Genomic DNA, 26,429 nt, shown 5'->3' with positions numbered 1-26,429 from the left:
AAGTCCTTGAAATCTTCCCTTTGCTAAACCTTCCTTCTTACAACCTAAACTTCCGGCATGTTTAGAGCTCCCAAGGTCCTTGTGCTCATCAGTCAACTCCTCTGTAAAGTGTCTTCTTATTGGCTCTTTCCATTGGAATTCACTCTATCTGCTATACTTTTTCAGCCAGTTAGCCTTTTTAACATTGTTGTTAAAAAAACTATAGAAGAGGAAATTAGTACAGAGAAAAGCAACAAACTAGCAAAAATCATGGGACTGGGGAGGAAGTCGAGGGCTCCTCTTTCTATCCCCAATTAGAATCAGCACATTTAAGAACAGTTGTGAATAGAAACTCTAGATTGCAGCCATTCATTAAAAACCCTTCATTTTACACATGGTAATCTGAGATTCATAAATGGCTCATAACTTACAGGATTCCAAATCTAATCAGTCCCACATAGGACGTTTCACCTCCAGTCCGGTGCTCAGGTGTTTCTGTTCTCCTGCCCATCACCCATTACAGAGGAAGTACGTTCATCTGGGGATGCTCTTCTCCAGGAGATACCTGCCTAAGCATTTGTGCTATGTGGATGCTTTCATGCATCTAGAAATAGTTTACTGCCAGTGTAATGCACATTTTATTTCAGTGTAGAAAATAATTTCTAGACTGTCATGTCACATTACTTTTGGCAGTGGCTATCGTTGGAGAGTTCATCATTCTCTGAAAGCCATTGGTTCTTGGTTCTGTTTCTTTTAAAAGAAGAGAGCTCATTTAATTTAAACATGTAATAATATCCAGAACAGGTTGCTTTTCCGGAAACTGTTAATAGAATCTGCAGAGCTAGACAATGATGAACATGGGATTATGATTATGCAATTTTTTTTTTTTTTTGAGACGGAGTCTTGCTCTGTTGCCCAGGCTGGAGTGCAGTGGCGTGATCTTGGCCGACTGCAAGCTCTGCCTTCCGGGTTCCCGCCATTCTCCTGCCTCAGCCTCCTGAGTAGCTGGGACTACAGGCGCCTGCTACCACGCCCGGCTAATTGTTTTGTTTCTGTATTTTTAGTAGAGGTGGGGGCTTCACCCTGTTAGCCAGGATGGTCTCGATCTCCTGACCTTGTCGGCCTCCCAAAGTGCTGGGATGACAGGCGTGAGCCACCGCGCCCGGCCGATTATGCAAATCTTCAGCATTATTTCGAAGGTCTTTATCTTGCCTTCTCTTGAATAGACATTAAGAGGTAAACGGGGTTCAGAAAACCTGGTTTACAGAAAGGGAAGACATCAGAATTCCATGAAGAGATTCTGGGAATGTGCATCTTGAAGCACTATTCTTGTATTCATACGATCTTGGAATCTGGTTTCAGAAATTGTTCCCATGTGATTCTGATGAGCATCATTACTTAAGAGTCACTCCCAGAGAATTTAAAGCTATATTGATCAAAGCGGAGGATCTATGACATGATGTAACCGTTGGTTTTTCATTCTGTATCGGATCCTTCAGTGTCACACTCTATTGGCCAATAGAGTTAGGGGACAAGGGAAAACTTAACTCTTTGCCTTCAGTAGATTCACTGAAAAATCAACTAGCAAAAGGCAGATTAGTGAGATCAATGGCATACACATTTACTAGGGTATATGAGAGAGAATCACAGAATGATTGCTCCACCACAAATTGGGATACAGGTGATTATTTACTCTTATTAAGGGAAAGAGAAGTAGGGAAGTGTGAATGATTTTAGAGGGTAGCAAATAATTTTGGGGGAGATTCAATGGGTTTGAAGAACATCCAGTGACCTCAGACCACGTTTTTTGGCCCACAGAGAAGACAATGGTTTGTGACAAAAGTCTGTCCAGATGGGTTGGCGACTTCAATTTTTCTTCCTTCAATATGATTTCAGTTAAGGAAAACTCAGGGAGAAGACCAGAGGTAATTGTTTTCTTCTATGTTAGTTCCATACTTTAGGCTTACAAAGAAACTTCAGAGAACAACTTTATCTTGTGCTTGGGGAGAGAAAGGAGAGGAGGGAAGGTCAAAGAGACTTTGAAGCTTCCTCTGGAGTTCATCATGTCAAAGCCCTGTATTTTGGTGTATGGGTTTCTGAGTCCCAGTAGAGTGAAAGGCAGATGTTAGGGACAGAATCACTCAATCCTGATGATACTGTTTAATTCCTGAATCCAGAAATACTCTGGATTAGAAAAGATATCCTTTTACTTTTCATTTATATGAGCCGGTCAATTTATCTTCATGTTTAAGTTAGATCTTTGTTTAAGTTTTGTCCTTTGCAAAAGAAAGTAATGGCTTTTATGGTTTCTTCAGAAGGCCTTTCCTTTAATTCCTTAAAGTATAGAAATCTGGAGAAGAAGCCTTTTGTTTTTAATAGCTTGACAATTATATACCCAAGTTGTTTTGTTTTATTTTCCTTGTTTGATGTTCTCCAATTTTCTTGCATTTGCGGTTTGCAGTCTGTTGCTAACTTCTGGAATATTCTTGGCCATTACTTCTTCACATATGTCTTTCAGATTCCAATTTTATCTGTACTAGAATGTTTCATAATATAGAATAGATATCCTTAGTTCTTGAAGGCTCTGTTCTATTTTTCCCCATTCTTATATTTCAGTTTGGGCAATTTCTATTGATTCCCTTCTTAAGTGCAAGATTCTTTCCTTGGCTACATGAAGTCTATTGATGAGTCTATCAAAGGAATTCTTTATCTCTGTTACCAAAGTTTTTATTTCTAGCATTTCCATTTTATTCATATTATAGTTTCCGTATCTCTGCTGAAATTACTCATCTGATTTTGCATGGTGCCAGTTTCTTCATTAGCGCTTTTACCATATTAATCACAGTTGTTTTTAAATTTTCTATCAGAAAATTCTAACAAACACTTGTGTCAGAGCTGAGTGGCTGAGTGTGGTTTTGATGATTGCTTGGCCACTTGGGAATGAGTTGTTTCTTGCCTTTTTGTGTGGCTTGTAACTGGTTTTAAATCTAGACAGCTTGTATTGAATACTAAAGACTGGGGTAGCAAGGCATTGAGCAATGTAAGCATTGAGCATGTACAAGGCACCGCATTGTAATGAGGCATGATTTTCTTCTTTTGATTTTAAAATTTGTACATGCCCAATGCTTACATTGTGCAGTTCAATGTCACTACAGCTTTTTTTTTTTTTTTTTTTTTTTTATTGCATTTTAAAAGGAGAAAAGCTCAGCTCTTCAAGCACGTTGGGGCAACCCCAGAATGTTGGCTGCAGGCTTCTAAAGGATGATCACTGGTTGTTTCACCTATTCGCCATTTTTCTGGGCAAAGCAATTCCAATTCCTCTGAAAACTTGTCTCCAGGATACTTCTCTGTCCTCAGCCAGAAGAGATACAGATCGGAACCCACATCGACCTGATTCAACCAAGTGCTCCTTCAATGAGGGGAGCACGATGGTCTATCATCTGCTGACTGCTCAGGATTTGGATCCATCTCCGAATAAAGAAGTGGAGGTAAGAACTGAAACTCCTGGATATATGCAAACAGTGGTCCTTGGAACACTCTCCCGAAGTCATCACAGGCATTCACGGTGCGAGATTGTTCTGCCTTTGTTCCTCTGTTACCACTTCTGCATAGCTGGGTGGTGCTTCAGGTCTTTCAGGAATGGATAAACTGAGTCAGTTTATATGCATGCTACACTGCCTGCTTACATCTGAGGCTCTGGTACCCAATAGATGGAGAGGAATGGTGCTGATGGCAAGTGGCAAGTTAATAAATAAGTCCATAGCTCCAGGAATATCCACATATTCCATTAGTGAATATTCCACACAGATTATACCACACTGGAGAATAGAGGGAGAAACTGGTGGAATTTTCAACAACTTGCCATTCCACGTCTCTCTTTCCAGATGACAAGGATTCCTCATGCAAGTTAGCCTTCCTGTTTTACTTCCTTCATGGAAGGCCTGTGTTTGGTAATGACTGACTTTGGCACCAGCATTTGGGATGAGCAGTTCTCAGTCTCAGCAAATATCTGAGTTGATTCACCCGTGGTATAGCCCTTCCTTTCAATTTTAGCACTTACGGATATTGAGCCTCAGGTAGAAAACCAGCAACTTAGCGTCTTTTTTCTGTGCCTGCTTGAGGTGACAGTGATGAAAGAGTGTTCATATTTATATACTCAGGGACTGTAAATTCCTTCTTTGAGGTGATTGTTAGTAACCAAGGTCTGTGAGATTCAGCTTTCACACGAGTGCACACACCACGACTGCCTTTGAATGAGGTAGCAAGTGGTGTCTGTGGAAGCTCAAAGCTGAATGCATATTCATGCCTTCCTGAATGAATAGTGTTGAAACCTTCTTTGGAATTATCATCGTCTCTTTTGTGTCCAATTAAGATATCTTTATGGTTGAAATATTCTACTTCTTCCATGTAATTCCGTGTATAGGCAATATTGGTGCCAGTGTTTCTAGATTCAGCCAAGTGTATTTCCAAGTGTCCTCTTGCATGAATTTTTAACAGATTTTACTCTGATTTTGCCAATAACTACTACTTCTTCTTCTTCTTCTTTTTTTTTTTAATGGAGTCTTGCTTGGTCGCCAGGCTGTAGTGCATTGGCACTATCTGGGCTCACTGCAAGTGATTCTCCTGCCTCAGCCTTTCAAGCAGCTGGGACTACAGGCGTGCACCACCATGCCCAGTTAATTTTTATTTTTTAATAGAGATGGGATTTCACTATGTTGACCAGGATGGTCTCAATCTCTGGACCTCGTGATCTGCCCATCTCGGCCTCCCAAAGTGCTGGGATTACAGGCGTGAGCCACCGCGCCCAGCCGACATTGTATTCCTTTTAAATCCTAGCATGGAATACTATTGATCATTAGGATGGAAACCCAATCATTGATCTATAACAACTGTAACAGCAAGAGACTGGGAAACTACAGAATTAACCATTTTATCTGCTTAATTTGTAGTTTTCCCCACTTATCCAAAACAACATTCTACGTTAACACATTTGGGATGCCTACAAATATTTTAATGTTTTACATTACAAAGAACAAGTTATGTCATCCTCCACTGGAACCATTCATAGTAATGTAGAAAACAGGGTGCCCTGTGGCTCAGTCTCAGATGTGAGACTACACCATATTTGAAGCACATTTATTTCTTGGGAAAAATTTCCAGTGTTACTTTTAATTAGTGTAGTTACCATGGAGACAATAGGCATCACCTGTCACTGTTTATCTTTCATTCTAATCAAAAAAGACGTTTTAAACAAGCTTTTTAGGATCTCTGAAATAGTGTCTACTTGTAATCATGTATTATAAAATTCAGCTGTTTTAAAAGTTAACTATACCAGTAGTGCATTCGTTAGGTATGATAACACGGTAACTGGTTAATCTCAAAGAGATTGAAAGTTCTTTATAAGTTAGATATTTGTAAGTCGTGCACCTATATTTGGAAAGAACAACTTTTAGTCATATCCCTCATACATCTGTTTTCACATTTTATGTCAACCTTATGTTTAAATATGATGCCTCATCATAATGTCCTAAAGGCAAGAAACAATATACCCAAATAAAATATGTCTATTTTCTGTGTTATAATTTGTAAGACTGGCTTCAGTAATTGAATGAACATTTTTAAGGTGTCTTGTTTCAATTATTTATACTCCATTGAGTTGCTCAAATGAGTATGAATCCTTCTAGCAAAAACCCAGCCCTCCTATGGAGCTATTTGCAAGGCATACTTAAAAAGTTTATCATATAGTCAATGTTTGTAATTCTTTATGTATTATTTTTTCAACAACACTCATGCACCCTGAGTGAAAGTTCTGCCTTATTCTTGCATAAACTCTATAGGCACACGTTTGTAATTCAATGCTTGTAATATTTTCTCCCATTTCTGAGGTATTTAAAAATTTTATCATCATTATCACTATCATTGCCTCATTATCACCATCAAAATCTCAGTGACAAATAGACCAACAGTGATCAGCTTGTGAGTAAAAGCCTAATACCAGGCACTAACAAGAGTTCTCTTTTCATAAGAAACCTTCAAGGTCATTACATGAGGAAGATGCCAGGCCAGTATTCAACATCTGATTTATAGATCCTAAATAAATCTTAATTCAATCTTTTAACCCAATGGCATGTTCAAGTAAAATTTTTTACTACGCATTTTTCCCAGATTCACCTCTTTTATTATATATTGGAAAATATAATTTCACAAAGATTATTTCAAATAAAGAGGCAGTTTTTCCAGTCGTGTAAATGAAATCCACAGGAAAGGATAGCTCTTTTGTATAAATAGCACAAATTCAGAAGAATGCCTTTCCAAACTCTGTGCTTCACCAACACAGATCTTCCCTAGGAAGAGAATTCACGATTGGCCCCAAAACTCATCTCCTGAACTCAGTTGATAAATCTTTTCAGTAACTGCCAAAACCTCATTTGCAATTTCAAATATCTTGACAAAAGGCCAAAATGTTCTGAAACCTCAAATTCACTTGTACTTTACTTCTTCCACTCCAATGTTTTCAATAAATATATTGTCAGCTACAGCAACAGTTTCCAGTTTCCCTTGTAAATAGGTGAAGTAGCTTGGAAGGATCTTCTGAGATTCCACTGAAGTGCGCTCACAGGGCTCTTTCATTTATACGGTGTCAAGTCAGGTAGGTGGGCTGACCTGTTTCTTCAGGTAGGATCTGTGTAACAGAGTGTTGTGCAGTTAGGAGCCTGAGTCCTGAATCTCAGTGTCTTACTATGGGATGCTGAACAAGCTAAACTTTTTAATTTTATTTTATTTTTAAGTTCTGGGATACATGTACAGAACGTACAGTTTTGTTACATAGGTATATATATGCCATGGTGGTTTGCTGCACCTATCAACCCGTCATCTAGGTTATAAGCCCCGCATGCATTAGGTATTTGTCCTAATGCGCTCCCTCTTGTCCCTCATACCCCAACAGGCCCTGACGTGTGATGTTCCCTTCCCTGTGTCCATGTGTTATCATTTGAACAAGCTAAACTTTTTTTTTTTTTTTTTTTTTGAGACGGAGTCTTGCTCTGTCGCCCAGGCTGGAGTGCAGTGGCCGAATCTCGGCTCACTTCAAGCTCCGCCTCCCTGGTTCACGCCATTCTCCTGCCTCAGCCTCCCGAGTAGCTGGGACTACAGGCGCCCGCCACCTCGCCCAGCTAGTTTTTTTGTATTTTTTAGTAGAGACAGGGTTTCACCGTGTTAGCCAGGATGGTCTCAATCTCCTGACCTCGTGATCCGCACGTCTCGGCCTCCCAAATGAACAAGCTAAACTTTCTAAGCTTCAGTCCTACCATATGTACATTGGAAATTATAATAGTGCCTTCTATGGCATTTAGTCATAATGTCTGGTGTAGAATAGATGCTGTAAAAAACATTATTATTATTATATGCTGAAGGCCTGACATCTCTTCCCCCCCCCCTTTTGTTTTCATTTAAAAGAATATATTTTTTTGGAGACAAGATCTCACTATGTTGCTCAGGCAGGTCTCAAACTCCTGAGCTCAAGTGATTCTCCCATCTTGCCCACCTGAAGTGCTGGGATTACAGGCATGAGCCACCATGCTTGGCTCACATCTTATTTTCATTGTGTTCAGAATACAATACAGGGTTGCATATAAGAATATCAAATGAACTATTCTCATGCTCCCCTTGCTCATATGTGTGAATATCTGTAATCTACTTCATAGGGGGGATAAAGTTTTGTCTGGGCTCACATCAGAACTGACAGAGTTGTCTCTTCATTAGAAACTGGATGGTCTAGTTTAAAACTACACTGTAGAGATGTGATGTAGCCTTTAGTTACGGCACTTAAATAGTGGGTTTAACTCATCAAAGTTCTCCAATAACACTAATATATTTAGCTAGTCCACAGAAATACATATTTTTGTAGATTTTCTTTTTTTCTTTTTGGAGATGGGATCTTACTCTGTTGCCCAGTCTGTAATCTGTAGTGCAGTGGTACAATCATACCCACTGCAGCCTCAACCTCCCAGGCCCCAGTGATCCTCCCACATCAGACTCCTGAGTAGATGGGACCACAGGCGCATGCCGCCATGCCTGGCTAGTTTTTATTTTGTAGAGGTGGAGTCTCACTATGTTGCCCAGGCTGGTCTTGAACTCTTGGGTTCAAGTGATCCTCCCACCTTGACCTCTCAAACTGCTGGGATTACAGGTGTGAGCCACCACACCTAGACATGTAGATGTTCAATAACAAGAAATGTAAAAAGTAAAGGTATAGTATTAGAGAAAATTATCTATTTTTTAATACCTCCAGACAGCGATTATTCCTTCAGATGCGAGAAAACGTAAATGCACAATACTTGCAAAATGCGATGACTTCCTGTAATGTGGCATCACAAGCAAGCTGTGGCTTTTCAGAAGATACATTCACCCTGTTACCTTACAGCTCGACCAGGTGGGACACCCCAGAGATCCTCATATTTTATGTCTTTTTAATAGTTATTCCCAGACATCATTTCTCTGCATTTATTTTCAAAAGTATTAATCAAATTTAACACTCATCTTCCTGGCAAGAACAGGCAAGGGTCTGAAATTTCATACTACTTACAATCTAACAAGTTGGGCTGCCACTCTCATGGATGCTGCCAAAAGAAATGACTCCCAGGTCAGAGACAAAGAAACGTTATTATTATTATTATTATTATTATTATTATTATTTTTTGAGATAGAGTCTCGCTGTGTCATCCAGGTTGGAGTGCAGTGGCGCAATCTCGGCTCACTGCAAGCTCCGCCTCCCGGGTTCACGCCATTCTCCTGCCTCAGCCTCCCCAGTAGCTGGGACTACAGGTGCCCGCCACCATGCCCGGCCAATTTTTTGTACTTTTTAGTAGACACGGGGTTTCACCATGTTAACCAGGATGGTCTTGATCTCCTGACCTCGTGATCTGCCCGCCTCGGCCTCCCAAAGTATTGGGATTATAGCGTGAGCCACTGCGCCTGGCCAAAAACGTTGTTATTTGTGCACCAACAAACAGCATCAGCAACAGGATATCAGCTGTCCTTGCCCTCGAGTCCCACGGGAAGGACATGGATGGATTTAGATGGATCCATGCACATGCATGATGGGATAGGAGCTCTGAGCTCAGGGAATGCAAATCCCTTGTAAAGATCCCTAAATATGCCTAGTCTTTGTTCCAGGAGACACCAACATCCTTGAAAAGATGGGCAAAACAAAGGGCAGTCTGTGTCTGCTCCTAGCGTGTGCGGAAATGTGAGGGGCCCATGAAAACACATCACACAGTACCTTCCTCTTATAGTAGGCAAGTGAGTCTGTGTGTACATGGGGCACTGGATGAAACACTTTATCAAAACTGGTCAGAAATTCAGACAAAAATTTAATTCAATCAAACAACTGCATGTAATAAATACTATTTTTGTGTGGCTACCAGTGACTCACAAGCCCAGCTGCTTCAAAAACATCCTAATTCTCTAGCCCCATCACAGTCCAATTCAACATAGCCTGTGGGGAGGGGCCTGGCCTCAGTATTTTTAAAGCTTTCCAGGTGACTTTCATGAGTAATCAAGTCAGGCTGACAATCACTAAGCCAAAATAAGCCCAGTACTATGCAAGGTCTTTTCAGAGACACAGAAGAAAAACAAAACAAAACAACCTAAAGTAAACTCCACGACACAGTGTCTGTAAATGAGGGAACCTACAATCTTTGGCAGGAAAAACTTCAATGAAACTCGTTTTCTTGCTACGCTGACCAATTATTTTACCAAAATAAGTCATCACATAAGATCTATTCCTCAGTTCCTGTGTAGATAGAACCTAAAATCTGGGGAGAGGCAACTAATTTGTTTTTTTTACTTGCTTGACAACTATTTTGACTAAAGCATTTAAGGCTTGTGGTGTTGATTTTTGTTTAAAAATGTTTACCAGTTTTTCAGGAGATTGAGACCATCCTGGCTAACACGGTGAAAACTTGTCTCTACTAAAAGTACACAAAATTAGCTGGGTGTGATGGCGGGCGCCTGTAGTCCCAGCTACTCGGGAGGCTGAGGCAGGAGAATGGCGTGAACCCGGAAGGCGGAGCTTGCAGTGAGCCGAGATCGTGCCACTGCACTCCAGCCTGGGCCACAGAGCGAGACTCCACCTCAAAAAACAAAACAAAACAAAAATGTTTACCAATTTTATAAAAGACATTGTTTTTTGTAGTTTTCCAGCAAAATCTTGTAAGCAAAGCATGTTTTCTTTCCCCTTATCTCAACCCAAATGGTATGCTATTTGTCATGTTTTCTTTTTTTAAAAAGTTTTGTTTTAGATTAAGGGGTACATGTGAAGGTTTGTTATGTAGAAAAATAGATTGTTTCATCACCCAGATACTGAGCCTAGTACCCAATAGTTATTTTTTCTCATCCTCTCTCTCCTCCCAGCCTTCACTCTCAAGTAGGTCCCAGTGTGTGTTGTGCCCCTCTTCGTGTCCATGTGTTCTCATCATTTAGCTCCCAATTATAAATGAGGACATGTGGTATTTGGTTTTCTGTTCTTGCATTAGTTTGTTAAGCATCATGGCCTCCAGTTCCATCCATGTTCCTGCAAAAGACATGATCTCATTCTTTTTTGTGACTACATAGTATTCCATGGTGTATATGTACCACATTTTCTTTATCCAGTCTAACATTGATGGGCATTTAGGCTGACTCCGTAACTTTGTTACTGTGAATTGAGCTGCTGTGAACATATGCATTCATGTGTCTTTATGATAGAATGACATATATTCCTTTGGGTAAATACCCGATAATGAGATTGTTGGGTGAAATTGTAGTTCTATTTTTTAGCTCTTTGGGGAATCATCACACTGCTTTCCAGAATGGTTGAACTAATTTAACTCCCACCAACAGTGCATAAGCCGTTTTTGTTTTTTGTTTGTTTGTTTTTTGCCCCACAACCTCACCAGCATCTGTAATTTTTTGACATTTTAATAACAGCCATTCTGATTGGTGTGAGATGGTATCTCATTGTGGTTTTGATTTGCATTTCTCTAATGATCAGTGATAATGGGATTTTTTTCATATGTTTGTTGACCACATGTATGTCTTCTTTAGAAAAGCATCTGCTTATGTCCTTTGCCCACTTTTTAATGGGATTGTTTGTTTTTTTCTTATAAGTTTGTTTAAGTTTCTTATTGATGGTGGATATTTGACCTTCATCAAATACATAATTTGCAAATATTATCTCCCATTCTGTGGGTTGTCTGTTTACCCTGTTGATAGTTTCTTTTGTTGTGCAGAAGCTCTTTAGTTTAATTAGATACTATTTGTCAAATTTGCTTTCATTGCAACTGCTTTTGGCATCTTTGTCATGAAATCTTTGCCCATTCCTATGTCCAGGATGGTATTCCCTAGGTTGTCTCCCAGGGATTTTACAGTTTTAGGTTTTACATTTAAGTCTTTAATCTATCTTGAGTTGATTTTTGTATATAGTGTAAGGAAGGGATCCAGTTTAAATCTTGTGCATGTGGCTAGTTATTTTCCCCTGCACCATTTATTGAATAGGGAGTCCTTTCCTCATTGCTTGTTTATGTCAGCTTTGTTGAAGATCTCATGGTTGTAGGTGTGCAGCCTTATCTCTGCACCCTCTATTCCTCTATTTTGTTCCATTGGTCTATGTGTTTATTTTTGTACCAGTACCATGATGTTTTGGTTCCTGTAGTCCTGTAGTATAGTTTGAAGTTTGGTAACATGATGTCTCCAGCTTTGTTCATTTTGCTTAGAATTGCCTTGGCTATCCAGACTCTTTGGTTCCATATGAATTTTAAAATAGTTTTTCCTTGTTCTGTGAAGAGTATCATTGGTAGTTTAATAGAGTAGCACTGAATCTGTAAATTGCTTTGGATAATATGGCCATCTTAAAATATTGATTTTCCTACCCATGAGCGTGGAATGTTTTTCCATCTGTTTGTGTCATCTCTGATTTCTTTGAGCAGTGTTTGTAATTCTCATTGTAGAGATCTTTCACCTCCCTTGTTAGCTGTATTCCTAGGTATTTTGTTCATTTTATGGCAATTGTGAATGGGATTGTGTTCCTGATTTGGTTCTCGGCTTGGCTGTTATTGGTATATAGGAATGCTAGTGATTTTTGCACACTGATTTTGTATCCTGAAACATTGCTGAAGTTGTTTATTATTTTAAGGAGTTTTGGGCTGAGACTATGGGGTTTTCTAGATATAGAATTATGTCATCTGCAGACAGGGATAATTTGACTTCTTCTCTTCCTATTTGGATCCCCTTTATTTCTTTGTCTTGCCTGATTGCTCTAGCCAGGACTTCGAATATTGTGTTGAATAAGATTCGTGGAAGAAGGCATCCTTGTCTTGTGCCAGTTTTCACGGGGAATGCTTCCAGCTTTTGCCCATTCAGGATGATGTTGGTTGTGGGTTTGTCATAGATAGCTCTTATTATTTTGAGGTATGTTTCTTCAATTCCTAGTTCATTGAGAGTTTTTAAAACAAAGGGATGTTACATTTTATTAGAAGTCTTTCTTCATCTATTGAGATAATCGTGGTTTTTGTCTTTCGTTTTGTCTATGTGAAGAATCACATTTATTGATTTGCAAATGTCGAACCAACCTTGCTTCCCAGGAATAAAACCTATTTGATGGTGGTGGATTAGATTTTTGATGTGCTGCTGGATTCAGTTTGCCAGGATTTTGTTGAGAATTTTTGCTTCCATGTTCACCAAGGATATTGGCCTGAAGTTATCTTTTATTTTTGTGGCTCTGCCAGGTTTTGATATCAGGATGCTGATGGCCTTATAGAATGAGTTGGGGAGGAGTCCCTCCTCTTCCCCATTGGTTGAAATAGTTTCACTAGGAATGGTACCAGCTCTTCTTTGTGCAGCTGGCAGAATTCAGTTGTGAACCCATCTGGTCCTGGGCTTTTTATTTTTGGTTGGTAGGCTCTTTATTACCAATTCAAGTTTGGAGGTTGTTACTGGTTTGTTGAGGGATTCAATGACTTCCTGGCTCAGTCCTGGGAGGGTGTATGTATCCAGGAATTTACCCATTTCTTCTAGGTTTTCTAGTTTGTGTGTGTACAGGTGTTCATAATATTCTCTGATCGTTATTTTCATTTCTGTAGGGTAAGTGGTAATATCCTCTTTGTCATTTCTGATTGTGTTAATTGGATCTTCTCTCTTTTGTTCTTTATTGTTCTAGTTAGTGGTCTATCTATCTTACTAATTTTTTCAAAAAGTTAGCTTCTGGCTTTGGTGATCTTTTGAATAGTTTTTCACGTCTCAATTCCTTCAGTTCGGCTCTGATTTTGGTTATTTCTTGTCTTCTCCTAGCTTTGGGGTTAGTTTGCTCTTGCTTCTCTAGTTCTTTTAGTCATGATGTTAGGTTATTAATTTGAGATCTTTCTAACTTTTTGATGTGGATTTTTAGTGCTATAAATTTCCCTCTTAACACTGCCTTAGCTGTGTCCTAGAGATTCTGGTATGTTGTATCTTTGTTTTCAGTAGTTTCAAAAAACTTCTTGATTTCTACCTTAACTTCATTATTTACCTGAAACTCATTCAGGAGCAGGTTGTTTAATTTCCACCTAATTGTATGGTGTTGAGCAATTTTCTTAGACTTGAATTCTGTTTTTACTGTACTGTGGTATGAGAGTGTGGTTGGTAGAATTTCAGTTCTTTTTGCATTTGCTGGGGATTGTTTTATGACCAAGTGTGTGGTTGATTTCAGAGTATGTGCCACGTGGCAATGGAGAAGAATGTATATTCTGTTGTTTTTGGGTGGAGTGTTCTGTAGATGTCTATCAGGCCCATTTGGTCCAGTGTTGAGTTCAGGTGCTGAATATCTTTGTTAATTTTCTGCCTCAGTGATCTGTCTACTACAGTCAGTGGGTGTTGAAGTCTCCCACTAACATTGTCTAATTCTCTTTGAAGGGCTCCAAGAACTCGCTTTATGGATCTGGGTGCTCCTGTGTGGGAAGCAGATATATTTAGGAGAGTAATGTCTTGTTGAATTGAGCCCTTTACCATTGTGTAATGCCTTTCTTTGTCTTTCTTAATCTTTGTGGGTTGAAAGGTGCTTTTTTTCTGTTTTCCATTTGCTTGGTAGATTTTCCTCCATCTCTTTGTTTTGAATCTACAGATGTCATTGCATGTGAGATAAGTTTTTTAAAGACAGTGTACCATGGGGTCTTGCTTTTTCAGTCAGCTTGCCACTCTGTGCCTTTAAATAGGGGCATTTAGTCCATTTCCATTCAAGATTAATACTGATATGCGTGGATGTAATCCTGTCATCATAATGTTAGCTGGTTATTTTGCAGACTTGCTTATGTGGTTGCCTTGTGGTGTCACTGGGCTGTGTATTTCAGTGTATTTTTTTTTTTAGTGGCTGGTAACAGGCTTTCCTTTCCATATTTAGTGCTTCCTTCAGGAGGCTTATAAGGCAAGTCTGGTGGTAAAAAAAAAAAAAAAAAAAAAAATCCCCTCAGCACTCCTTTGTCTGAAAAGGATCTTATTTCTCCTTCACTTATGAAGCTTAGGTTGGCTAGATTTGAAATCTTGGTGGGAATTCCATTTATTTAAGAATGTTGAATATTGGCCCCCAACCTCTTCTGGTTTGTAAGGTTTCTGCTAATAGGTCTGCTGTTAGTCTAATGGACTTCCCTTTGTACCTTTGTAGGTTATCTCTCCTTTCTCTTTCTCTGCCTTTAAGATTTTTTTGCTTCATTTCAAGCTTGGAGAATCTGATAATCATGTCTCTTGGGGATGATTTTCTTGTGAAGGATTTTGCAGGGTTCTCTGCATTTTCAGAATTTGAATGTTGGTCACTAGCTAGGTTGGGAAAGGTCTCATGGATGAAATCCTAAAATATGTTTTCAAGTAGTTTCCACTCTCCCCATCTCTTTCAGAGACACCAATGAGTCATAGATTTGGTCTCTTTACATAATCCCTGTTTTTCAGAGGAGAGGTTTTTTACTCCTTTTCACCCTCCCCTCCCCTCCCCTCCCCTCCCCTTCCCTTCCCTTTCCTCTTTTTTGAGACAGAGTCTCACTCTGTTGCCCAGGCCAGAGTTCAGTGGCGTGATCTCGGCTCACTGCAAGCTCCACCTCCTGGGTTCACGCCATTTTCCTGCCTCAGCCTCCTGAGTAGCTGGGACTACAGGCGCCGCCACCACGCCCGGCTCATTTTTTGTATTTTTAGTAGAGACGGGCTTTCACCGTGTCAGCCAGGATGGTCTCGATCTCCTGACCTCGTGATCTTCCCGCCTCGGCCTCCCAAAGTGCTGGGATTACAGGCGTGAGCCACCGCACCTGGTCCACTCTTTCTTCTTTCTTCTTGTCTGGCTGTCTTATCTCAGAATGCCAGTCTTCCAGCTTTGAGATTCTTTCCTCGGCTTGGTCTACCCTGCTGTTAATACTTGCCATTGCATTGTGAAATTCTTATAGCATGTTTTTCAGTTCTATTGGGTGGGTTACATTCTTTCCCTACAGCTATTTTATCTGTCAGCTCCTGTATCATTTTATTGTGCCTCTTAGCTTCCTTAGATTGGGTTTCAACATTCTTCTGAATCTTAATGATCTTCATTCATATCCATAGTCTGAATGACATTTCTGTCACTTCAACCATCTCATCTTTGCTGGGGAGGTGATGTGGTCATTTGGAGGGAAGAAGGCCCTCTGACTTTTGAGTTGTCAGGATTCTTGTGCTGATTCTTTCTCATCTTTGTGGACTGATGTTTCTTTAATCTTTGAAGTTGGTGTCCTCTGTAGCTAAACTTTTTTTTACTTTATTCTATTTGATGACCTTGAGGGTTTGGTTTTGGTACAAGATGGGTTCAGCTGATTGGTTTCATTTCTGGAATATTTTAGGAGACTAAGGCTCAGCTCAGGTCTCCCGAACTGCATGCTTGAACTCTTGGGGACTGGTTTCTGGCTCAGGCTTTGTCTCTGGCCCCTAAAGGTTAGGAACCTGATGTGCTGGAAGGACCAAGATGCTCCCAGACCGCTGGTCACAACACTCTGATGGGTGGTGCCAGTCAAAGTGCTTCAGAGGGCAGTGGCAGTGAGATCCATCCTGGTTCACACCTTCAGCAGCAGCAGCAGTGGCAGCGAGGTGTGATGCACACTCACTGGCTGCAGCAGGGAACTAGTGGCTGCCAGCATGCTGGCCTCCTTGTGGGCACTCATAGCAGCAACCGTGGCATCACGGTGCAGGGGTTGGGGGTAGGGGATGCGTGCTCCCCTCCCCTACTCCCATGTCTTTGTGCGCATTTGTGCCGGTGGCGGTGTTAGAATGGGAGTGAAGCACTGGTGAGCACAGGACTGTGCGCGTCCTCCTTGCACATTCACGTGGGTGGTTGTGGCCGCTCAGAACAGGGGTGAGTCCTCTGTTCTCTGTGCCTATTTTCACACTGGTGGTAGTGTTGGTGCAGGGGCAGGGCACTGGCAGTGGCGGGGCTAGCAGGCTTCATGCCCACCCATCAATGCTCCATCAATGCTCCATCAATGCTCTGGAGGGTGACATGCACTCAGGATGGCAGCAGTAGCGTGGCACACACGCTGTGGTGGGAAAGGGGAGGCAAGGTCCACCCGCACACACATGCACTGGCAAAACGATATGGGGGATGGCCATGGGCTAGTGCATGCAGGCAAAGTGGCATGGAAGAGGCTGCAGTGGGGACAGGGCACAGTTAGGCTGATGTGTGTACATGGGGGCCACTCTACAGCAGTTCTCTGCTGGTCAGGCACAGTCAGCCAGCACAGGAACTATGATGTGGATCCTCAGGAGGTAGCCCCCACTGCACCCTGCTGTGAAGCTGCACTGCAAGCAGGTGTGGCCAGGCTGGGGACCCAGGACGGGCGAGCAGACGAAGGATGCTCAGGTCGGGCTGGCCCTGTCTCATGGACAAGACTGCCCTGCAGAGTTCAGGTCTGACAGTTCCCCTAGGGCTGAAGTCTCCTATGAGAGCAAGTCTAGCCTAGGTCAATGGGTGTCCCTCACCATACTCCACTACAGATGCTCCCACACCAAACCTTCTGGGCTTTGCACAGTCCAGAGTTCTACCATTAACACTTTTATAAGCAGGTCTCCGTGACAACTCAAGTGTCCCTGGTGGTTGTAGGGTCTCCTCCTGTCAGGAATTCAGGGGCCTGTGACAAGTGGAGGTTGCACCTTGCCTGTTCAACTCTCCTCTCCTCCAGGAGTTTTTGGGGACCAGGAATGAGTCCTGGTGCACGGTTGCCCCTTGCAGAGTTCCCAGCTTCCTCCCTCTTCAGCCAACATCTCTTTCTTCCCTCTGTCTGCCTCTGTCTGCTCTCAAAGTGTCTTCCCTCTGTCTGCTCTCAAAGCCTTCCTTCTGAAGATCTGCCAGGAGCACACCAGTCTTCCCAATTTCCTGGTCCCTTGGTGGGAGCTCTTCCTCTTGGCTGTGTCTAGTCAGCCATCTTCCCTCACATTTTCTTCACACAAGTTAACAAGGGTTATTTTCACATTGTAATTTCATCCATTAAATGACATTTAAGAGAAAACACATCAGAGTATGTGATAATCTGCTAATATTGCTCCCAACGATCACATAGTTTTGCTGTTTCCTTCAATAAAGACAGTGATAGCTCCACATCATCGTTCTGATTTTATCAGGTCTATAGGAGGAAAACTGTCAAACTGTGATGAAGGAATTCAGTGGAGATCTAAATAAATGGAGAGTTATTCTAAGTATATGGGTAGAAAGACTCAATATTGTGAAGATGTCAGTTCTTTCAAACTTCATCTATAGATTAAAAGCAATCCCAATAGAAATCCCACCAAGTTATCTAGTGGGTATTGACAAACTGATTCCAAAGTTTATATAAAAAGGCAAAAGACCCAAATTAGCCAACAAATGTTAAAGAAGAACAAGTTTGAAGGACTTACACTGCATAGCTTCAAAATGTATGATAAAGTTATAGTGATCAAGACAGTGTGGTATTGGTGAAAGAATAAAAAAATAGATCAATGGAACATACCAGTGGGCCAAAAAATAGACCCGCATGTGCATAGTGAACTGATCTCTGACACGGAAGCAAAGGCGATTCAAAAGAAAAGATGGTCTTCTCAACAAATGGTGCTAGAATAGCTGGTCATCCAACATGCAAAAATATAAATCTATACACAGACCTTACACCTGTCACAAAAATTAAGTCAAAATGGATCACAGACCTAAATGTAAAGTGCAAAACCATAAAACTTCTAGAAGACAACATAGGAAAATATTTAGTTGACCTTGGTTTTGGTTCTGACCTTAGGTACAACATCAAAATGCATGATTTATCAAGAAAAATTGATCAGCAGGACTTCATTGATATTAAAACTTCTGTGTAAGACACTGTTAAGACAGTAAAAAGACAAACCAAAGATTGGGAGAAAATCTTTGTGTAACACATATCTAATAGAAGACTAGTATCCACAATACATACAGAATCCTTAAAATTCAACAAGAAGAAAACAAAAAACACATTTAAAAATCAGTAAAAAATCTGAACAAACATCTCACCAGAGAAGATATGCAGAATGACAAGCATATGAGAAGATGCTCCACATCATATGTCATTAGAGAAATGCAAATTAAGATAACAATGAGATACTAGTACACACCAATTAGAATGGCTACACTCAAAATACTGACAACAAACGCTGGGGAGGATATGGGTCAACAGGAACTCCCATCCATTATCGACAGGAATGCAATATAGTATAGCCACTTTAGATGACAGTTTGGCAGTATTTTTCCTTTTAGTGTTTTTTTTTTTTTTTTTTTTTTTTTTTTTTTTTTTTTTTTTTTTTTTTTTTTTTTTTTTTTTGAGACAGTCTCGCTCTGTTGCCAGGCTGGAGTGCAGTGGCAAGATCTGGCTCACTGCAACCTCCACCTCCCAGATTCAAGCAATTCTCCTGCTTCAGCCTCCCGAGTAGCTGGGAGTACAGGTGTGCACCACCACGCTGAGCTAATTTTTGTATTTTTAGTAGAGACGGGGTTTCACCATGTTGGCCAGGATGGTCTCGATCTCTTGACCTCGTGATCCACCTGCCTGGGTCTCCCAGAGTGCTGGGATTACAAGCGTGAGCCACCACACCCGGCCGATAGTATCTTACAAAACTAAACATACTCTTACCACATGTTTCAGCAATTGCAGTTCTTAGTACTTACCCAAAGATATTGAAAACAAAGATACGTTCAAGCAAAATGTTGCACACAGATGGTTATAGCAGCTTTGTCCATAATTGCCAAAACTTGGAAGATGACTTTTAATAACTAAATGGATAAATAATCTGTGGTACATCCAGACAATCAAATATGCAGTGATAAATAGAAATAAGCTAGCAGAGTCATGTAAAGACATTGAGGAAACGTTGATGCACATTGTTAAGTGAAAGAAGTCAATCCGAAAAGGCTACATACTTTAGGACCTCTGGGGGAAGGGAGGGATGACTAGGTGGAGCAGAGAGGATTTTTTGGGCAGTGAAAGTATTCTGTATGATACTGTAACGATGGATACGTGTCATTGTGTGTTTTTCATAACCTATAGACTGTGAAACACAAAGAGTGATCCCTAATGTAAACTACAGACTGAATAATAGTGTATTAGTATTGGCTTATCAATTGTAACAAATGTACCAGGAGATGTTAATAGTAGGGGAAATTCCTGCAAGAATCACCCACTCCCACCCTCTCATTTCACAGATGAAGTCCCGTGACCCAGAAGTGCAAAACCATCTGTTGCTGTTCCCATCCTACTGGAGACACAGCCCTGACTCTTCCTCTGACCCCTCTTCCTTGGGGTCCAGGGCTCTTTCTGCTCCTCTAAACAGCCACCTCAGCAGAGCCTCCTGGCAAGCAGGATTTAGTCTACACCAGGCTTCCTGCATGCCACTGTTTATTTTCCTAATGAAGACAGAAAACGTGGTGTGAGGGCAGCAGCATGTTAGTTTTTTCAATTCTAATGGGAAGAATAAAAAACTCACTATGATGCACTGAAGAGCCATTAGTGAAAACGGTTTTAAGTCCCTACCTCAATTTCCAAGAAAGCTGACGGAGGGAAACGGCAGCTTCAATATTTGCACTTTGACTTGCCTCTCTCCATGGGAACTTCAGATTTCCTTCCTCCAGCTAACACAATCCTAAATTCCTAATGTGACTTTCAGGGATTACCAAAGACCGAATGTTGAATGCATTGTATGGTTTCTGTCTTCAATCATAGGAACCATTCTGTGCTCTAGGAGTAGCAATGAGATCCAAATCCAGGAAATAGGGTAATATCTTCGATTAACATCATTAGCCCTCAGTATTTTTTCTTTTTTTTTTTTTGAGACTAGAAGCAGAAGCCTGCTTCATGCCTGGCTGCCTATCAAAAGAAGCAATTTTCATAAATCTATAGCTCTGCACAATGAAAACAGTTCCTTTCACCTCTGCTGAATCAGTGTCTGGAGCATCAAGGACAGGAGAAAAGTTCTAACATTAGCTTTATTTTTCTACCTGCTGCTAATCAGAGTGCAAACGAGAAGTCGCTTCTCAGGGCCAGTAAAGCAGGGAAAGAAATCACTGGCGCTCCTCCCCAGTCTGAGGATCAAATAAACAGCCTATTTTACCTCCAGCTGCTTGAGCTACAGAGAGCTCATTAGAAAGAACAAGAAAGTTAGAAATTTGACCTTTGGGGGGAAAATGTCATTCTTCAAATTCCCTTTTTTTTTTTTTGAGACAGAGTCTCGCTCTGTGGCCCAGGCTGGAGTGCAGTGGCCGGATCTCAGCTCACTGCAAGCTCCGCCTTCCGGGTTCACGCCATTCTCCTGCCTCAGCCTCCCGAGTAGCTGGGACTACAGGCGCCACCACCTCGCCCGGCTAGTTTTTTGTATTTTAGTAGAGACGGGGTTTCACCATGTTAGCCAGGATGGTCTCGATCTCCTGACCTCGTGATCCACCCGTCTTGGCCTCCCAAAGTGCTGGGATTACAGGCATGAGCCACTGCGCCCGGCCCAAATTCCCTTTTATTCTTTAACTAAATGCATATCGTTTTTAGGGGCCAGATGGGATGGGGAGACCTGTTTTGAACCTTAGGACAATAATAAGAGCTTAGATGTTTACTAAAGGAATGAAATGGTTTGTCTGAAAGTTGCCCAGTTTCATGACTGTTGTCCCATAAAACCAAAGAGAACGACGCTTGCCACGTGGTAAAAGCGGACTTCAGTTGACATCTCTTCCTTCATTCTTTTTCAGCTCACACATCCTCCCATTCTCTGAATTCCCACAAAGACTGTTATCGCTGGTCTCATAAAATGATACCCCAAAGTATGACGGTTTGGCATCCAGAGTGCTTTGAACTAAAGGAGATTGAAGGCCCCAGAAGCCAAGTTTCCCTCTGACCTTTTCCTGCCCTCCTGTCTCCCACCCCCTACTTCTCCCCTGAAGTGAGTCCTGAAAACAGAATTCTTCTTTCCCAAAACAAGCCATGACACCCTAGAAATATCACTCTAACCTTCCCTGCCTTTCCGTGTAGCAGCTGGCCATGAAGAAATTCTCTGACCCACCTTGTTTGATAGCGGATCACAAGACCCTGGTTCTAGAGGGGTTCTGCCTTATACGGAGGGAAAGGAATGTCATACAGAGAGGCCAAGAAGAATCTGAAGAGATGTCCAATCACCTTTGCATATGGCTGCCCACTCTTCATTGAGCCTAAGCATTAAAATAGACAGTTTCCCCTGGGTGTTTGGGTCTTCATTTCTGAAGACTCCATGTCATGTAAAACTTTGATTAAATAAATGTATCCTGCATTACTTTTGCTAACCTGTCTTTTGTTACAGGAGTGTCACCTGTGACCCTTATGATGGGTAAGTAAAGATATCACATCTTTTCTACGCCTACATTATCATACTGTGAAATTTTATTATATGCTGTCTTGCCCTCACAGAAAGAGAATTTTAATTTTGGAGTTTGAAAGAATCCTGCTAATCATGAAATCTGGTTCTTTATTTAACAGAAAGATTCCCAGAGATATGAAGTGATTAGTATTGTTTCACAGAGAAGCAGAGTGAGAGTCAGACCCTGGGGCAGTCCAGGCTCTGCTGTCTTTGGAGGTGGGGGTTCAGGTCTCTCCAGTGGGGTCGTGAGGTCCCTAAGAACGGGAGCCAGGCCTTGGGCCGTAGTCTCCTGCATCCCTCCAGAGCCTGCAGCAGGAGCTGGGCTCAAGGATGCTGCTGAGGGAGTCCACGTGACTGACGTACACTGCTCTGGAAGCACCATTCTGGCAGACTAGCCCTCTTCTTCCCATATAATCCAGGCAGGTTATTTTAGATCGTCCAGATTTTTCTAGATAATCTTGTAACATATTCACATTCAACATACGTATATAAATTCACACTTGGTATGGGCAGGAGAACTGCAGACTTCAGTAGAATTTATTTCTTAAAGCTTTCTGTAGACGGTCATTTAAGGCCAGTAAAATGTTTTCCATCTCAGGGGTTAAATGGATTCAAAATAGAAATCAGTAAAGCTATCATTGCGAATTTCTGTAAGAGAGAGTCAAGTACAACGGTCGATTAATAACTCTATCCCTTTATATCTATAGAACATATAAGGCCACTAGCTACCCCTGGACCTCAACACTCCACATTCCCCCATTGCAGAAATCCCGAGGACACGTGGCACTGTGAGGGGACCACAGAGACCCTGTCTCTCCTGTCTAGTCCACGCATCTTCACTCGCCCAGCCCCTGATTCACAGAACAGGCGTTCTTGCTCCAAAATCCCTTGCTCATTAGCTGCCCCTATCCTGCTGCTTACGCAGGTTTTAACTGTGAGTCACCCCACACCCTCCTGACATCTGCTTTTCTCAGGACATGCAAAATACAGGCTTGGGATTTGAGCATCTTCTATGCACAGGAAAATTGAAATTGAGATTCAGGAAAGCCACTTACTGAATTTGATAATTTAGATGTGGATTAAGATTGTAGGTGTTATTTTGAGAGGGCCCCAAGCAAGTTTCAGATGTACCTTTTTTTGAGAAAATGTGTGAGAGTCTATTTTGCTCTCAGTTCTCTGCTATTGTTAGGACCCCAGAATTTACCTGCCTGCTTGCACTGCAACTCCAAAGGAACCTTTCACCTAAAGCTTGGGAGAAATGATTTGCTAATAATCCATCACTGGTTTTTATTATGTTTCCAACCATTTTCTATTTTATGAGCAGTTATTTTAATATTAAAATTTTGTTCTTCAAGCATCACTAGCATAACAATATTATCAGACACTTTGGGAACATTTGTGATGTGTGTTTTGTTGTTTGTTTTTGTTTTGTTTTCTTTTCTTTTTTTTGAGACGGAGTCTCCCGTCTCACTCTGTCGCCTACGCTGGAGTGCAGTGGCTCCATCTCGGCTCACTGCAAGCTCCGCCTCCCGGGTTCACGCCATTCTCCTGCCTCAGCCTCCCAGGTAGCTGGGACAATCGCCCCGCTAAATTTTTGCATTTTAGTAAAGATGGGATTTCACTTTTAGCCAGGATGGTCTCGATCTCCTGACCTCATGATCTGCCTGCCTCGGCCTCCCAAAGTGCTGGGATTACAGGCGTGAGCCACCGCACCCGGCCTTTTTCGTATTTTGTATTTTTTTGGTAGAGATGGTGTTTCACCATGTTAGCCAGAATGGTCTGGACTCCTGACCTCGTGATCCACCCACCTCCGCCTCCCAAAGTGCAGGGATTACAGGCGTGAGCCACTGGTGCCCAGCCTGATAATTTTCTTTAACTTTTAACTTCAGTGTTACATGTACAAGTTTATTACCTAGGGAAACTTGTGTCATGGGCGTTTGTTGTACAGACTATTTCATCACCCAGTTATTAAGCCTAGTACCCATTAATTATTTTTCCTGATCCTCTCCCTCCTCCCACCCTCCACCCTCTGAGAGGCCCCAGTGTTTGTTGCTCCTTTCTATGTGTCCATGTGTTATCATGATTTATCTTCCACTTATAAGTGACAACATGTGGTATTTGGTTTTCTGTTTCTGGATTAGTTTGCTAAGGACAATGACCTCCAGCTCCATCCATGTTGCTGAAGAGGACATGATCCCACTCTTTTTTCTGGCTGCACAGTATTCTATGATGCATATGTTACCACATTTTCTTTATTCAATCTATATGATAAATATTATTTTTTTAAAAAAATCTTGAGTTCTAAATTCTCTCAGTCATAAAGGCAAGTATGAATAAATTACTATTTGGTAATATAACAAAGGTTATAAAGAACATTTTAAGGTAATTTTCAGAACTATTTTAGAGTGTGCTGTTAGGAAAGTATAGTCTCTCTCAAATTTAACAGGCATTTTACCAAGCACATTTTTATAATTTGGAGATCAAGATTTTTTCCAGGAGCAGTAACATAGACTCTAAATAACATGAGAGCAAGCATGAGAACAGCGTGTAAAGCCAAAGTCACCATCTCTCCTCCCACCCCCTCTTGGTATTAGTCTGTTCTCACACTGCTATAAAGAGCTACCTGAAACTGGGTAATTTATGAAGAAAAGAGGTTGAACTGACTCACAGTTCCATAGGCTGTACAGAAAGCATAGTTGGAGAGGTCTCAGAAAACTTACAATCATGGCTGAAGGCCAAGGGGAAGCAAGCACATCTTCACATGGCTGGCAGGAGGGAGAGAGAGAGCCAAGGGGGAGGTGCTGCCACTTTCACACAACCAGATCTCATGAGAACTCACTCACTATCCTGAAAACAGCAAGGGGAGATCTGCCTCCATAGTCCAATCACCTCCCACCAGGTTCCTCCTCCAACATTGGGGACTACAATTCAACATGAGATTTGAGTGAGAACACAGAGCCAAACCATATCAGACCCCTTCTTGTCTATTATCCCCAGTGTATCCATAGTTATCTTTGAGATGGAAGCCTGATCATGGTCATCCACAGGTCAAAATGGTGTTAATGGGGTACCATTATCTCAGTGGTGTCAAGGACTTCTGGTTATTCCAATGCCCAGGAGATAAAGTCCAAAGACTTAGCTAGGTCTCTAAAATCCTGTATGGCCTTTATGTGTCCCCCCAAGTTACCACACACAGGGCTTCCCACTGTCTGCTCACTGTACCACACCAGCCTTCACTCAGGCCCCAACACTCCTTGCTCTGCTCCCACAGTGATTTCACATAAGTCAGTTCTACTTTCTGAATTGCTCTTCTCACTACAAAAACTCTCACATTAATTTTTTTCATCCTGCAGATCTCAGCTTAAATGTCATTCCTCATAGAAGCAATCCTGACTCCCTAGAGTAAGTCAGGTTCTGCTATTTTGTGCTTCCAATGAATCATATGTCTTTTTAAAATCACTAACCACAGCTTTAATTTTGCCAATATTTGTGTATTTGATTAAAGTAGTTCTCCCTGAATAGATTATATGTTCCTTGAGGTCAAATCTATGTCTAATTTGCTCACCTCCTTACCCCCAGCACCACATCCAGTCCAAAACATTTGTTGGGAGAATAAATAAATAATTGTTGAACACTTTTGTGAGTTGAGACCTTTTTGGTGAAGGGAACATGGTTGTGATCTGAAGTCAGTGCTCCCAAGGGCCTCCATTCCAATGTAAGGAGACTATTTCAAACAAAAACATAAATGTGTTATAGGTCAATTGAGAAAAAAAGGCAGGTCCACAGGTAAGAGAGTAACCCATGGGTAGAGGAAATTCAGCTTCACTTTGACTGGTCATAGAAGGTGTTCCCGAGAAGCTATCTGAGTGGGAACTGTAAAACTGTAAAGCAGCAAGCCGTGGAGTCCTCAGACCAGATCACAAAGGAGCCTCACTCAAAGCATGAAAATAACTTTAACTCTTATCCTGAGTCAAATAAGTACTTTTAAAAGGACATTATTGGCTTTTAAAAGACCACTCAGGTTGGTCTTTGGGGAATTTCCAACAAAGGTTAAAGCAGTAAGATTATTTGGGAGGCTCTTTTAACAGTCCAGGTGGGGAACTTGGATTCTGGATGTGTTTTTAAGATAGATCCCACAAGATATGTGATGGAGTGGATGCAAAGTGTGAGAGAAATAGGAGTTCATGGCTGTAACATTTTTTAGTCTGGGCAAATGCAAAAGTGGAATTCACAGTCGTTGATATTGGGAAGTCTGGGAGAGGTACAAGTGTGAGAAGAGGGAGGTAGTGGTAAAAAAAAAAACTTGTTTGAATGAATGAGTGAACTGTGTAAGTAAAAAAAGTCTGGAATTTCTCCATGTATGAGGATACCAAACCTCATAAATAACCTATGGAATTTCTGGCTCAGTTCAGTGGTTTGAGGGCAGGTCTGGTGGGAGGAGGTTCTGCACTGAAATCTTGACACTGTACGCTGAAGGCATTGAACATTCAGTGCGAATGTCTTTGAGCCAAATGTTAAAATTTTAAGAATTTTACCGGCTGGGTATTAGACATATCCTTTGCAATAAAACC

General features: G+C 41.4%; 1 pseudogene; it reads right to left on the bottom strand.

The window, feature by feature from the left end:
- Positions 1-3,390: 3,390 nt before the first annotated feature.
- On the bottom strand, positions 3,391-22,240 carry LOC108529265 (arrestin domain-containing protein 3 pseudogene; annotated as a pseudogene).
- Positions 22,241-26,429: the final 4,189 nt, after the last annotated feature.

This window comes from Rhinopithecus bieti, unplaced genomic scaffold, assembly GCF_001698545.2.
Source record: "Rhinopithecus bieti isolate Rb0 unplaced genomic scaffold, ASM169854v2 scaffold_6063, whole genome shotgun sequence".
Lineage (NCBI taxonomy): Eukaryota > Metazoa > Chordata > Mammalia > Primates > Cercopithecidae > Rhinopithecus > Rhinopithecus bieti.
Note: the sequence above shows the minus strand (reverse complement) of the source record. Positions and strands in the feature narration are given on the sequence as shown.